Source organism: Neofelis nebulosa, chromosome 2, assembly GCF_028018385.1.
Source record: "Neofelis nebulosa isolate mNeoNeb1 chromosome 2, mNeoNeb1.pri, whole genome shotgun sequence".
Classification (NCBI taxonomy): domain Eukaryota; kingdom Metazoa; phylum Chordata; class Mammalia; order Carnivora; family Felidae; genus Neofelis; species Neofelis nebulosa.
This window is the reverse complement of record NC_080783.1, coordinates 2,368,026-2,381,679: the sequence shown is the minus strand read 5'-3', so window position 1 is coordinate 2,381,679 and position 13,654 is coordinate 2,368,026. Positions and strand designations below refer to the sequence as shown.

The window sequence follows — 13,654 nt, the reverse complement described above, 5'->3', positions numbered from 1 at the left end:
AATAGTCATCAGCATCATTGGGGCGGGGGGGGGGGGGAATGGTAATTTAGTTATGTTGTCTGGCATTAGATTTGTATGTCCCACTGTTTCGTTTTTGACAGAGAGAGTTCACATTTGTTTTTCTGAACGTGGAGATCTGGTGTGTGACTGACTCAGGAAAGATTTGGGCAGAAACCTAGGTTTCCATTAACCCTTTGGTGGTGACCAGACATCAAATCCCAACCCCGTAGCCGAGGTCTGTGGTCCCACCCTGAGACTTTCCCGAGCACCAGACAGGGCCACTCAGCACAGAACAACTTAGGGCAGGTTTTTAGCCTTTTGCTTTGAGGAGGGAGAAATCGGGAAGGGAAACTTTAGCTGGTTTCCTCCTGGAGGAAAAAAAATGCCCACATTTTTGTTGTTAATGCTGTTTTACTACTGCTAAGCAAACAAAATGCCACGCTCTTTTCTCTTACTCTGAGCATGTCTCTTAAGAGATTCAAGAGATCTTTTTTTTTCTTTTCTTTCTTTCTTTTTTTTTTTTTTCCCCCTGCTTCCGTGGCAAGTGGGGGCTCCAGAAGGGACAGCTTGTAAAATAAACAAACTCCCTAAAAGAAAACACAGGCCCATAGTTTACAGTCTCTGACTCTGTCTACTGCCACGGTGGATTTCTTTGTGTGTTCTACTTTGATTTAACGTTCTGGAAGTCAAAATGCAAGCAGGCAGCGTCTTCCTTCAAACGAGAGCTCTAGAAATAAAAGATCAAACTGCTATTTCCTTTCCTTGATCTCGGTTCTTAAAGTAGATTTGGCTCGTGAAGTGTGTGCAGGGGGATCAGAAACCAAAAGCCACTTGCGTTGTTTGACTTTTCGGACCCGGGGGTGCAGAGTGCCTGTCAGCCAGAGACGTCTGGCTCAGTGCAAGGACCGAAGGCAGGCTGGCCTGCGGGGTTAGGAGGTCCTGCGCTGACTTCCAGGAGGCTGCGTGGACCGAGAATCCCGTTCTTACGAGACCGCCTGTGAGGTGTCTGTCGTTTCTCTGGGATTTAAATGCCTGATTTGCTGCAAATTGGGAAGGAAAGGAGGGAGGCGAAGGCGTGATTTTCTGTCTCCAATTGAGACGTGTTGCCTTCACGTCATTGAGCCCCACAGACCGACAGTATCCTCACCAAAAACGGGTTTTCCCGAATTCAAACCGTTCGCAAACGCGAACCATATAGAAATGGGTCCCTAACTATAATCAAAACTGATTTTCCTCTCTTTCGTGATGTCTGCGTGCGTGGGTGGGAAACCCAGAGAGAAGGATTTGATCCTTTGCACATTTTTTCCTGCCTGGTGAGCATTTCCTCCCCAGCCGTGCCCTTCACCACCCACCCCTACACCCAGCTTTCCTTCTTGTCTTCTTTAGCTGAGGGCTCCTCTGTGTTGTTATTACTGTTATCCGAAGCCCACATACATTTTCATATTATGATAAGCGATAAAGGGTGAACAGAAAGCCCATCGTCAGGTTCCAGAGACAGCACAACCCCACATGGCGAGGAAACACGCCGGGATTGGGCGGCTGTGGGTCTGGGAAGTTTGGTGCAGCTCGTGAGTGAGGTCCACCCAGGCCCCCCCCCCCCCCGCCCGCCCGGGCTCGGTGACTCCCTGTCCTCAATTGCCCATCGTCACTATTTCCTAAGAAAGCTGCTCCACTGATCCTAGAACAGAAGTGTGCCAGAGATCTGGACCCCAGGAAACCTGATGTATCCCGGTTTTATTTATTTTTTTCTCTCGTGCAACCTGAGTGGCTTCAGCCACCCCAAACCCCCCGGGGACCGTGTGGTGACCCCACGAGCGCACACTGGTGTTTTGTGGCATCGTCGGTAGGGCCGAGGCGGATCTCCGTGTGCACAGAGCTCATCTCCCGTGGAGTTGCTGAGGTGTGAGGAAGGGTCCGTACGGTGAAACACTCGGAGGGAAGAATTAACTTAAGGCGATTGTGCTGGATGTTAAATTACTGCCAATTCCAAAGCTCCCCTGTGGACTCCTTTTTGAGGATAGGGATCCTCTTCCACTTCAATAAGCATAAAGTGAGGGCCGTGATGTATGTACCTGCTGGCTCATCTCAGGATAGCTCTTATGCTGCACCCACTTTTGTTTAATGACATTTCAGAAATGGACGCTTTCCTACAATTTCATCGTTGAGCCATTTGCTTTCCTCGTGGGTCTCCGAAGGCTCCACACACGTGAATCCAGCGTCTCACGATTTATTAAAGGGAAAAGGTGACGGGGCGACCGAGCGGGTGGAGGCCCCTTGATGAGAAAACACAAGGCCCGGGCTTGGGTGCCGCGATGCCTCCCCCTGTGCTGCTTGCTGGAGGCACACGGATCACTTCTTCCCTCCGGGCCCCTCGGGAGGGAGCGGAAAATGCTTTATCAGAATAAACACGCTGCCCGCCTTCCCAGAAAAAGGACGCTTCATTCACACCCAGCAAGGCCACCTCAATTCTTCTGCCTCCACACCCCAGGCAGGAGGCCACCCAGGCCACAGTGACTTTACAAGTGTTTTCGCCTCTTACTTTGTTCCAAGGGGCGTCAGGAAAGTGCCCGGCCACTGTCAGTGGCCGTGTGCAGATTCTCCAAACCCATCTTTTGTGGTGTACATTTCTTTTTTGAAAGATGCAGCAAATCTCATTTACTGCTAGTTACATAATGTTCCTTTTTCCAGGCAGCACGAGGGGAAGGGCAGTGTGCGCAGACAGAGGGCGAGGCTGGGGTGCCTTTCTGGGTCCCCTGCTTTCCCCTGCGTGATCCTGGGCGACGGGAACCAATAACCCGCGCACTGGGAGGGCTTTCCAGCGCCCGTGGCTCCGTGTAACCAGCGTGACTCTCCACGGTGGGTTTTGCGATTTATTGAAGTCACTGTTCCCAGAAGACACCGTATGGAATACTTTCCCTTAGTAAACTCCTGCGTGGCATTTTTCTGTTTGGGGAAATTTTAATTAGGTGGAAACCACAGTCTGTGGCCTCTGTAGGAGCCAGCTGGGTCCCCGAGTTAATCTGTTGGGCAAACCCATTGTCTTGGGTCTAGGGGATCAACGAGACTTTCCTGAAGCTGCACGTGGGGTGGAGGACACTCCCGCTCTCAGCCCGCGGTTGTGCGTGGCCTGGGTAAGGCATCGCCTCTCTGGGACTCAGTTTCCCTCTATGCGAATGGGGGAGTGAGTTTCTGATGCCCTGCAGCTGTCAGTATTCTGTGAGTCAGTGTGACCAGGCCACTCCTCGCTGGCTGTACGCCCCCCAAAAATCGAAAGCAGGGTCTCCACCGAAAAACGTGCGGGTGTGTGTTCATTGCAGCGCTGCTCGCGAGAGCCGCAAGGTGAAAACAGTACGGGCGTCTGCCGGCTGCGGGGTCAGCAAAATGCGGGCTAGCCCCACGGTGGGATGTTGTTCAGCCGTAAGAAGGAGCGAGACGCCGGCACCTGCTGTCACACGGACAGACCCTGGAAACGCGACGCTGAGTCTCAGAAGTCACGCGCAGGAGACCGAATGTGGTAGGATTCCATCTGGACGAAAAATCCGGAATGGGCAAAAGTGCATCTGTGGCTTCCAGGGCCCGGAGGAGGGGGCCTGGGACAGAATTGCTTAACGGGTGTGGGATTTCTGTTCGGGGTGATGAAAAAGTTCTAGAAATAGATAGTGATGATGCTTGCACAACAGGGTGAGGGCTGTGCGCTTACTTCCACTGGACTTTATACTTTAAAATGGTCAGAACGATAAATGTCAATTATGTGTATTTTACAAACCCCAAAATATCCTGTGACACAGACCGTGGGTCTCTCTGGTAACAAGGAGGACTGCAGTGGGGCCGACGGGGGGGAGGTGTTAAACCTTCAGCTTCTCGCCCCTTTCCAGAGGCGCTGTTTGGTTTATCCACGTGATTCTGTGCTTATCCCATTATCCTTCCCTTCAAGTTATCCCTGCCTGAAAACGTTTCTCTTTCTCTTTGGAAATCTATTTCCTAATGTGGTCCTAAAAAAAAAAAAAATACGTCCAAGAACTCTGATAACATACTTGACATTTCGTTGCCCACCCTTTGGTTTTGGTGGCCCGTCAGTTATCTCTCTGGAAGCCCCTCCATGGACTGAGTCTTCTCACACTTTTGGGGGTGACGGATGGGGAAGGGATAGCCCCAGCTTGTGCGTCGTTTGCAGTGCACCCAGCCGAAAGCAGGGGGCGTTTTCCCCATGTGTAGTGGGGCGGGAGGGGTGGTCCATGGACATTTTGACCCATCCAGCAGTGGTCTCCCCAAAACCCCAGGCCTGGCGATGGGTCAGACCATTTCAGGCTCAGAGAGACCCTGGGGAGGTCAATGCTGCCACCAGGGACATGATGATTCCTGAAAAGCGGGGCCTGCGGCTCAGTGCTGCTCCTCTCAGCGAATCCCTCTCCCCCCGGGGCTGGGAATAGAACAAAGGGTGGTGCGTGTGCTCTTGTGCTGTCCCCAGACACGGTGCAGGCAGGACGGTGGCACGAGGTCATTCCGGCCAATGGGACGGTGTTTCCTCTCCTTCCTCCCCTGATCCGTCCACCTTGCTGTGTCTCCTGAGCCTCCTGTGCCCTCGGGACCCACGCCGGAGGGAGGAGGCGGCACAGTGGCTTTCCCGGGGCTTCTGTGGCCACGATCCAGCTCCGTTTCTTTTTTAAACACTCTCACCTTCATGGTGTTGCACAGTCAGCACTTTGAGATACTCACAGAAACCACAAAGATCGTGTTGGGCTCATGGATTGTTAGCAGCTAGGGAATCCAGGCAGAAGGGCTCAGAACTGGGAGCAGGTCCCAGAGAACCTTCCCAGGAGAGTGGGATTGCCCAGAGCAAAGGACGGTGCTGTCTGTCCATTCCCGGTCCCCTGCCCCACTAGAGGGACGGCCACCAGGGAGGGAGGGAGAGAGACAGAGAGTCCCCACGTGCTGACAAGGAGGGCTCCAGGGAGAGACAGCAGGAGGGGACCTGGTTGTCCGCACCCCTGGTTGTGCACCTGTCCTGCCGGGAGCCTGGGTCACCTCGAGCCGGCACATGTTATGTCAGGGCCCCCATCCGTCAGCCCCACATGGGTTCCCGGCTGCAGAGGGGCCACACTCTGATCTGTCAGCGGGTTACGCACCCTCGCTGTGCACCCAGACCCTCTGCTCTCCTCTCTCCTGCTTCCGAGTACCTGAACAGGAGCCTCGGGCATATCCACATGCACTGCGAGCCTCGGGACACTGGGGCCTGCGCTCCGGTCAGGATAGGGCACAAAGCGGGGGGTCTCTGGCCCTTGATTGTGCAGTTGGTTTTCAGACATACCATCCAGGTGACGTGAACCAAATTTGGTGCCCCTGGGTGAGCAACACACAGAGTGCCCCTTCCTTCCCACTCACCTGCCCTTCTTACTGTCCCCAAAGCAGGTCAGGCCTCGGTGTCCCGATGTCCACCCACTCAGCTAACTCCCTGGCCGCATCTGCTGTCGAAGCTAATAGAAAATCAGGCTTCCTGGTGAACCCCAGGGGATGCATTCACTTTACCCCATCGAAGCCCCATGCTTCGTGAGGCGTCCATCACCTGCAGTATGTGGCCACAGACGGAGTGCGGTGGGGACACCCAGGTCGCTGCCCCACAGAAGCCAACAGTGAACATTCAGGGGACCTAAGTGACACTTACTAATGGGGACCCCTCACGGCCTCTGCTTCCTGAAGCTGATCGTTCCAAGCGTGGCAAAGCACAAGATACAAAGGAAAAAATAACAGACTAAATTAAAATTTGAAATTTTATATATCAAAAAATTACGACAATCAGAAACTTTTCATGAGCCAGGAAGGAAGTACTTACCAATGTGTGGTACAGTGAATCTTACTAGACAAAGAACCCTTAAAAATCCAAAAGAAAATGGGGCACCTGGGTGGCTCAGTCCATTAAGTGTCTGGCCCTTGATTCTGGCTCAGGTCATGATCTCACGATTCGTGGGATAGAGCCCCACGTTGGTCTCTGTGCTGACCTGCTTGGGATTCTCTCTCTCTGCCTCTCTCTCTGCCCCTGCCTCACTCGTGCTCGCTCACTCGCTCTCTCTAAATAAATAAATAAATAAATAAACTTAAAAAACCCCAGTGGAAAATAAGGGTCATAATACGAATTTACAAAAGAAGAAGTTCAGTTGTCCAGTCAACATATGACAAGTGTTGAACTTCAGCAATAATCCAAGAAATGGAAAATAAGCAGGAGGATACCATTTTTTAATTACATTGGAAAGATGAGAACCCTCAGTATTAAGGAAAGCGTGAGGAACCAGGCCATCTCGTCTCTGACAGTGAGAAGGTAAATTGTAAAATCTTTGCAAAGAGATTTTGACAATGGATAAGAGAAGATTTAAAATTTGGAAATGCCCTTTGAGACAAGCAAGGCCGGTTTTAGGCATTATCCTGAGTGAACGATGGTCGAATCTGACCAGCAACAAAGAGATTCCTATCAGCTTTGCTAATATTAGTGAGATCCTTCAAATGTCCTGGGAAAAGGGTGAATAAATTGTGGTTTATCCATCCACTGAAACACTACACAGCCAGAAAACTGTGTCTTGTAAGCAAATACTTGGTTATCGAGGGAAATGGCCCCCTAGTGGAGCAGATCCTCTGACCCCAGGTTGCAGAATCAGAGCGTGTGTTTGCATGGGTGCGTCTGTCACAAGAGCGAATGCCTCTCGGCCAAAGCGGGAATCCGAGATCTTCCTTTCCTTCTTATTATTCTCATTGGCTTTCCTTCTTTCCCAAATTTTCTGCAAATACCAGGGTCTTACTCCAAGAAAACGGTGCTTTTTAAAGGCAGGGTAGGGGCGCCTGGGTGGCTCAGTCGGTTGGGCGGCCGACTTCGGCTCAGGTCACGATCTCACGGTCCGTGAGTTCGAGCCCCACGTCAGGCTCTGTGCTGACAGCTAGGAGCCTGGAGCCTGTTTCAGATTCTGTGTCTCCCTCTCTCTCTGACCCTCCCCCGTTCACGTTCTGTCTCTCTCTGTCTCAAAAATAAATAAACGTTAAAAAAAAATTAAAAAAAAAATAAAGGCAGGGTCGAGGGTGTGCACAAGCGAGTCGTTGGTCTGGACTCTGCTGACCCCTCCCCTGCGTGCCCATTGCAAAGCCCCGCTCCTGAGGGACCAGCCTGTTGTTACCCTCGCTGGACCCTCCTCTCAATATTACAGGTTTGGTGCCACCTGAAGTCACGTAAGAAAAAATAATTATTTTTCTGTCTTCTGCAACCCTCGGCTCAAGACCCTGACCATTCTTTTTATGCAGTGCCTTTAATGGTAGTTTAATTTGATACACTTTTCCAGAACGTATGAATATGGCCCAGCCTGACTCCCTGGAGGAACTGCGAGTTTGTTTGCGGCAGCAGGGCTGTGTATGGGTTTCCTGCGACGACGGGAATTCAGGAATTCGCTTGTCCTTGTCCTTGCCCCCCAGTGGTACCCCCCCATTTGCTAACAACACCCTCACTTGTCTTTATTTTGTAAACTTGTCTCCATGTATTTGGGGATGTATGTTCTTAATCACAAACCACTTCATATGTATAGAAGTAAGTGGAAGAAATACAACAAACTCACGGACTGTTCTCCTAACCCAAACTGGGAGGAGAAATACGACAGAAGCCCCCTTACCTTCTGGAGCCGTTTGTACTCACTGATGATCGGAACGAGGAGTTAAAAACACTCCCCCCTAGCCCCTGGCCTTCTGTGGTGGCCCGTGAGCACTCGGGACTGGAGGGGACACCGGTGGGCCAGGGCGTTCGTCCCCCCACCAGCAGGCCCGGTTGTGCAGAGCCCTCCCCGCCCCTAGTGCCTGAATCACACCTCCATCTCCCTGGGGACCTGACACCAGCCGCGAGTCCCCAGGCACAGCCCCCGGCTCCTAGTTTCACATTCCCCTTCGGATCCTCAGCCATAATCTAATTTGCACTAGGCCTGCCTTCTCTCACCCCTGGGCTGCGCTTGAGGCATACTTCTGGCAAGTTCTGGGACCACACTTGCCAGATGACCAAACCCTCTTCAGAAACATGACTGAAATATTTGTAAGTTTCCATCGCGGCCGGTGAAGCGGCCCGAGGCTCGGGGAGGGAGAGCCCCACGCATGTGCGTGCTCCAGGTTGTCTCCTGTCCGCACACTCGTCCACACGCCGTGGCTGCCAAGCCAGCCGTGCGTTAATCCTCAACCCGAAACCACAGATACCTTCTGCTGTCGCGACACAGAGAAACCAGGAGGTTAACGGCCGGGTTGGTCCCCGCCGTGGGCCTCCTGCCTGAATCAGAGCCGACCGTGGAGCAAAGCGGGTGACTCAGAGCCATGGCTTTCTGTCTTCTGGCTGTTCAAGTAAACAGCAGGGAGGCTTGAATGGGAGGCCAGGAGCGCAGGGCAGAGGCGGCTCCCAGCTCCTGAGGGCGGGCGTGGGCAGAGGGAGCGTGGGCACACGCTCGTGGGACTGGAGTGGAGGCTGATGCCCATGGGGCCACGGCAGGGCCCAGAGGGGTCGGGGGGGGGGGTGGGTGTATGTGGTGAGTGCAGGCCTTGGGTGCTCAGAGATGCCAGGCCAGGGTCCACCCTGGCCCGGGGTCCATGTTGCGCTCCACCCCCCCTCAAAAATGCCTGTTGGGGACATTCCTGCACAAAGTTGCCCTTCAGGAAGCTCCTGTGCACTGAGGAAGGCGGTCCCTGGGATTTCCCAACTCCTTTGGGACCCTCTGTAAGGTGGAGAGTGTCGGGCTTGCATCGGGGCCTGGCCTCAGGATCTGGGAGGGGGAAAGGCTGGGGGCTCTGGAAAACTCACAGGGTGTAGCTGGGGTGACCTAGATTCAGGGGGGACCGGGTGGTCTCGCCCAACCCAGACCTGGCTGCAGAGGGGTCTTAGGAGCTCCCGTGTCCCGCTCCAGACTGGCAGCGGGGGTAAGCGACTACGGCAGAAGCACTCTGCCCTGCAGGGGTGCGCAGAGCAGAGCAGACGGGCAGAGACGCTGAGCGCCCGCAGCTGAGGCTCTGACCCACCCCGCCCCCTGACCACAGCACTTGGCCCGTAGTGTTATTTTAATCCTGAAAACAACCCAGTCCGGTTGGGTCTCTAACTGCCACTCCCCAGGTGGGAAAACTGAGGGGCTTCGGTGGCTCAGCTAAGGGCATCCAGCCAGCAGCGGGCAGAGGCAGGAATTGAACCGAGGCCGTCTGCGCCTCCAGCAGACTGTCTAGGAGCGAAGATTTCCCTTCTGTGTCAAATATGGCCCAGCTCCTGCTCTGGGGCCGTGCTGTTCCTTTGGGCGTCTCTGGCTCAGCCAAGGTGGTGGTCCCCAAATGGAGCAGGGCAGCTCCTCGGAGAGAGAGGGGAGAGGCCCGGCCCAGCATATGTGGCGTTTCCTAGGCCCTTGACCTCTGCTCATGGGCGGCCCAGCCAGCTCACGCTGCCGGGTGAGGGCTGACCTTGCCCCCCATGCCGCCCCCCGCACCTGTGCAGCTTGCTGTTGGCAGGACTCAGTGAGGCAGGCCAGGTGCTGTTCAGCCTGGACACCGGGGTCCCCGGGACCAGAAATGGGCAGGTTGCCCCTCTCCTCTCCCAGGCATCTCTTGGCTCTTCATGCCCAGCGATTAAACCTTTGAACTTGCAGGGCCAGGGAAGAAGGGGAATCTCGGGGTCTGTACTATCAAGACTTTGCTGGTTTGGAGCTTCTTTACTGTAGGAGTCTGGGAACCTTCTTCCAGCCTAAAGAAACCACACCCCCTTTACAAATACGTGGCGTAAGTAAGGACGCAGATTCAGTGTTCTTGGTCACCCCCCCCCACCCCCCATCTGTATTACACTGGTGTGTGATTGCCTATGATTCCCGATAGTGGAACATCTCCCGTCCCTCCGTGCTGTGAATTGCAATTTACTAATATTTTATTATGACTTGACTCTTTCAGAGCAGTGTAATTTTGTTCACAGCAGAATGGCGGGAAAGTAGGGAGATTTCCTGTGCCCCACCCCCCACCTGCACACAGGCACGCCCTGTCCTGTTAGCAGCATCCCACCAGAGGTGGGGGGTACACGTGTTACGGTGGATGAGCCCACACAGACGCATCTCGGTCACCCAAAGTCCACAGTGCACACGAGGGCTCACTCCTGGTGGTGCGCACTCTGTGGTCGTGGACAAGCGTGTAGTGACACGGAGCCATCACTGTGCTGTCGTAGAGTCCCTTCGCTGCCCCAAGAATCCTCTGCGCCTCCCCTGCTCCTCCCCTTCTCCCCCCCACCCCCGACCCCTGGCCACCACTGATCTTTTAACTGTCTCTGTAGTTTTGCCTTTTCCAGAAGATCCCATAGTTGGAATCATACAGCCTGCAGGCTTTCCAGACTGGCTTCTTTCACTTGATAACACGTGTTTCCGGTTCCTTCGTGGCCTCTCGTGGCTCGATGGCTCATTTCTTTCTAGCATCGTCCGGGTGCACCACCGTCCGTGCGTCCAGCTACCGAAGGGTACCCTGGGTGCTTCCAAGTTTTGGCGGTTATGAATAAAGCTGCCAGAAGCATCCGCGTGCAGGTTTTTGTGTGGATGTAAGCATGCAACTTCTGTGGGTGCCTGCTAAAGAGTGCACGTGCCAGAGTGCATGGCGAGAGTGTTTCCTTCGGTGAGAAACATCGGGCTGCCTTCCACGTGCGGTCCCGGGTGCGTCCCTCCTGGCCCCCTCTCCCCACACCCTCGCCGGCAGCTGGTCCTGTCAGCGTTCCGGGTATGGGCTCTTCCGACAGGTGTGCGGTGGCCTTCTTTACACCAGCGGCCAGTGGCCCCTTCCCAGACCACGTCTGATTTAACCACGTAAGCGGTTGGTGGAACATGTGCGTCACGTGCCCCTCATGGTGTGTGGCACCCCGGGGTGTGTCGAATGCCGGCTCCTTTATGCCAGCCCCACTGTGGGGCTGCCCTGGTCCCTTCGTGGCTGCGGGCCCTGCTCTTCTGATCCCCAGGCATCCTCCAGATGAGCTCCCCAGGGCGGGGAAGGGGTCTCGCCCTTTCGCTGCACACCCAGCACTGCAGCAGGGACCGGCAGGGGGCAGGGGTCCAAAGGAGGGGCAGAGTGGATGAGCGATCCAGGCACCTGCCTCTCTGCGTGTCGCCTCTTGGCTCTCAGTGCCTCTGTGCGGCCTTCCCTTCACCAGCATGCCCCCATCTCCACACCTCCCTCCAGTACCCAGCCCGGCATCCCCTTCTTGGGGGCCCCGGCAGTCCTCCTGCAGTGTTTCAGGTGAACCCTGAGCTTCCCATGTCTGGTGCGCCCCTAGTAATGACCTCCAGGCACCTGCTTGCCCATTTCCCTGGGAGCAGCTTCGGGACCACGGCTTGGTTGTGTGTTACGACCGCCCGGTCCGATCCACAGCCAGGCCCCTGGTTTGTACGTGGGACGTGTTTGCATGTTGCAGAAATGCAATAGTGGGGATTCGTGCAGGGTCCGTGATCCAAAACCACATTTTCTCGGGGGCAGGAAAGAGCGTTTGTGATTTATCCTTCCCCGGCTGCTTCTGAGAACACTCCTGGCAGCCTGCGGGCCTTGAGTTTGCTGCTGAGAGTGGAGTCAGCCTCGTCTTGGGAGGGCCTTGTCCACTCTACAAGCCAGTGGCAGTTTGCAGGGCGGGGGCTCCTGGGGCCGTGTCTCCTAAATCGCTCTCTGCAGAAGAAGAGGGTGGAGAGAGAGAGAGAGGGCACCTGGCACAATGAGTCCTAACAGGGGTGATCTTCGGGGGTAGAGGCACACGTCGGTCTGCGGGGGGATTTGTGGAGTGAAATGCTGTGCTCTGTGCGATGTCATCTCCTCTGGCCTCAACACACACACACACACACACACACACACACACACACACACTCAGTGAAGTGCCTGTGTCTCACCAGGCTTTATTTAGTGGCTTTGGGGGTGTGGGGGTCAGTAAGAACCCAGCCTGGTTCCTGGGGTGCTTGGGCCCCAATGGGAGAGTCGTGGCTGGGTACCTTTCAATAAAACAGGAAAGAGTGCTGTCTCCCAGCCTGCCCACTGCGTGCCAACAAGCACATCCAAGGACTGAATGCAGCATGGGGTCCCGTGTTGCAGATGAAGTGACTGAAAGCCAAACACGGACATGCAGTAGTGTCCTCATCAGAAGGGAGCTGCTGGGTGGGCTGGGAGGCCGGGGGCAAGGGATCTCTCAAGGCCTCCCCTGCACCCCCAAGGGCCGGGTGACGCGGGGAGGTGGACCACGGGAACCCGTGCGCGCATCGCCGGGGGGGGGGGCTGAGGGGGGCTGTCCTATCACGTGGGGCGTGAGCAGGTGGCTGAGTGGAAGGCTGAAGGTAATGGAAACCCCGGGAGCTGCAGTCAGGGGAGGGTGGAGGTCATCATGGGCTCCGTCCCCCCGACCCGAGCCTGAGCCACCGCGCCCCCGGGTGCACCAGCCTGGGGCTCCCAGAGGACTAGAGGCTCTCGGCCGACCCCGGAATAGCTACCTTGGAGGGAGCTCTGGGGGGCCCTGGGGCCTTCCTGGGTCAGGGCTGAGGCTGGGGGGGCCCCCGGGTTGCAAGCTCACCATCTGCCCGGATCTGACCCCTCACTCTGGTGCACATTGTGTTTCGGTGATTCTGCAGCCGAGCGAGACTTAACGCACACACGACCCATAGCTTTGGCTCCGAGGAGAGGTGAGGAGGCCGTCTAAGGCACACGGCACTTGGGGGCGTGGCCAGCACAGACCCAGCCACCCCCACCCCCATCACTCGGTCACGCCATCACTGGGCTGGACCACAGGGCCCCTAGCTGCCCCTCATGAGATAAAAGATGCTGTTTCCAGCATGGGCAGCTGAGCGTCCCTGGCTGAGACTGTCCAGATCACTGCGTTCCGAGCTGGTGATTCTCCGGTACCAGGTTCCCCACACCGTCCTGGGTGCCCACTGGCGCAGACATGGCCAACTGGGCTCGGTGTGGCGATTGGCACAGCGTGGAGGGGACGTATTCTAATGGCTCAGCAAGTACTGAGGAACTCCCTGCATGTCAGGCACAGTACAGGGGCCTGAAGCAGCCATGAAGTCCCTACGACAGTCCAGCGACTGGGGTGGGGGCTACTCCTCGCATTTTCTAGATCCGAGTATGGGTCTCAGAGGGGTCATTACCCATCAGGCCCAGTCCGTGTGCTGGCTGGGGGCTGGTTGGGATTGAATTTATGCGCTCTGACCCCACGGTGGTGCCTCTCCCCCAGTCTTCAGGGGCCTGTGATCTTGAAGAGAGAATCGTTCCCTGACCTGTGTTCTCAGGGGTGTCTGACATCTGCAAGATTCCGGCTGGTTTGGAGATGGGGGCGGGGGGGGGTGGACGTAGAGAAGGAACAAATGTGATGGCTTAGCACGGCCACAGCTGGATGCTGTGCACAGGGGTCCTGCCTTGCTGGGAGCAGCGGGCGCAGGGACTGACATGTGACTGAGGGAATGCTGCGTGACGAGGCGGTGTTGGAGGTGCTGTCCGATCATGTTAGGGGGGAGAGCGGGGTGCAGATGTCTGCTGCTTCAAGTGGTTTTCCTTCAAGGATGTGGCCGGGGAGGACTCCACAGAGAGATACCAATGCGTGCCAGACTCACTCGAAAAGTGAGTGATGAGGATTTGTCCATCCAGGGCGGGAAGGCATGTCGACGGCAGT

General features: G+C 55.6%; 1 protein-coding gene across 3 annotated transcripts in view; it reads left to right on the top strand.

Moving 5' to 3' along the window:
* The window catches only part of TWIST2 (twist family bHLH transcription factor 2), a 77,762-nt gene that overhangs the window by 6,104 nt on the left and 58,004 nt on the right, over nt 1-13,654 (top strand). The gene's annotated exons all lie outside the window — the stretch shown is intronic.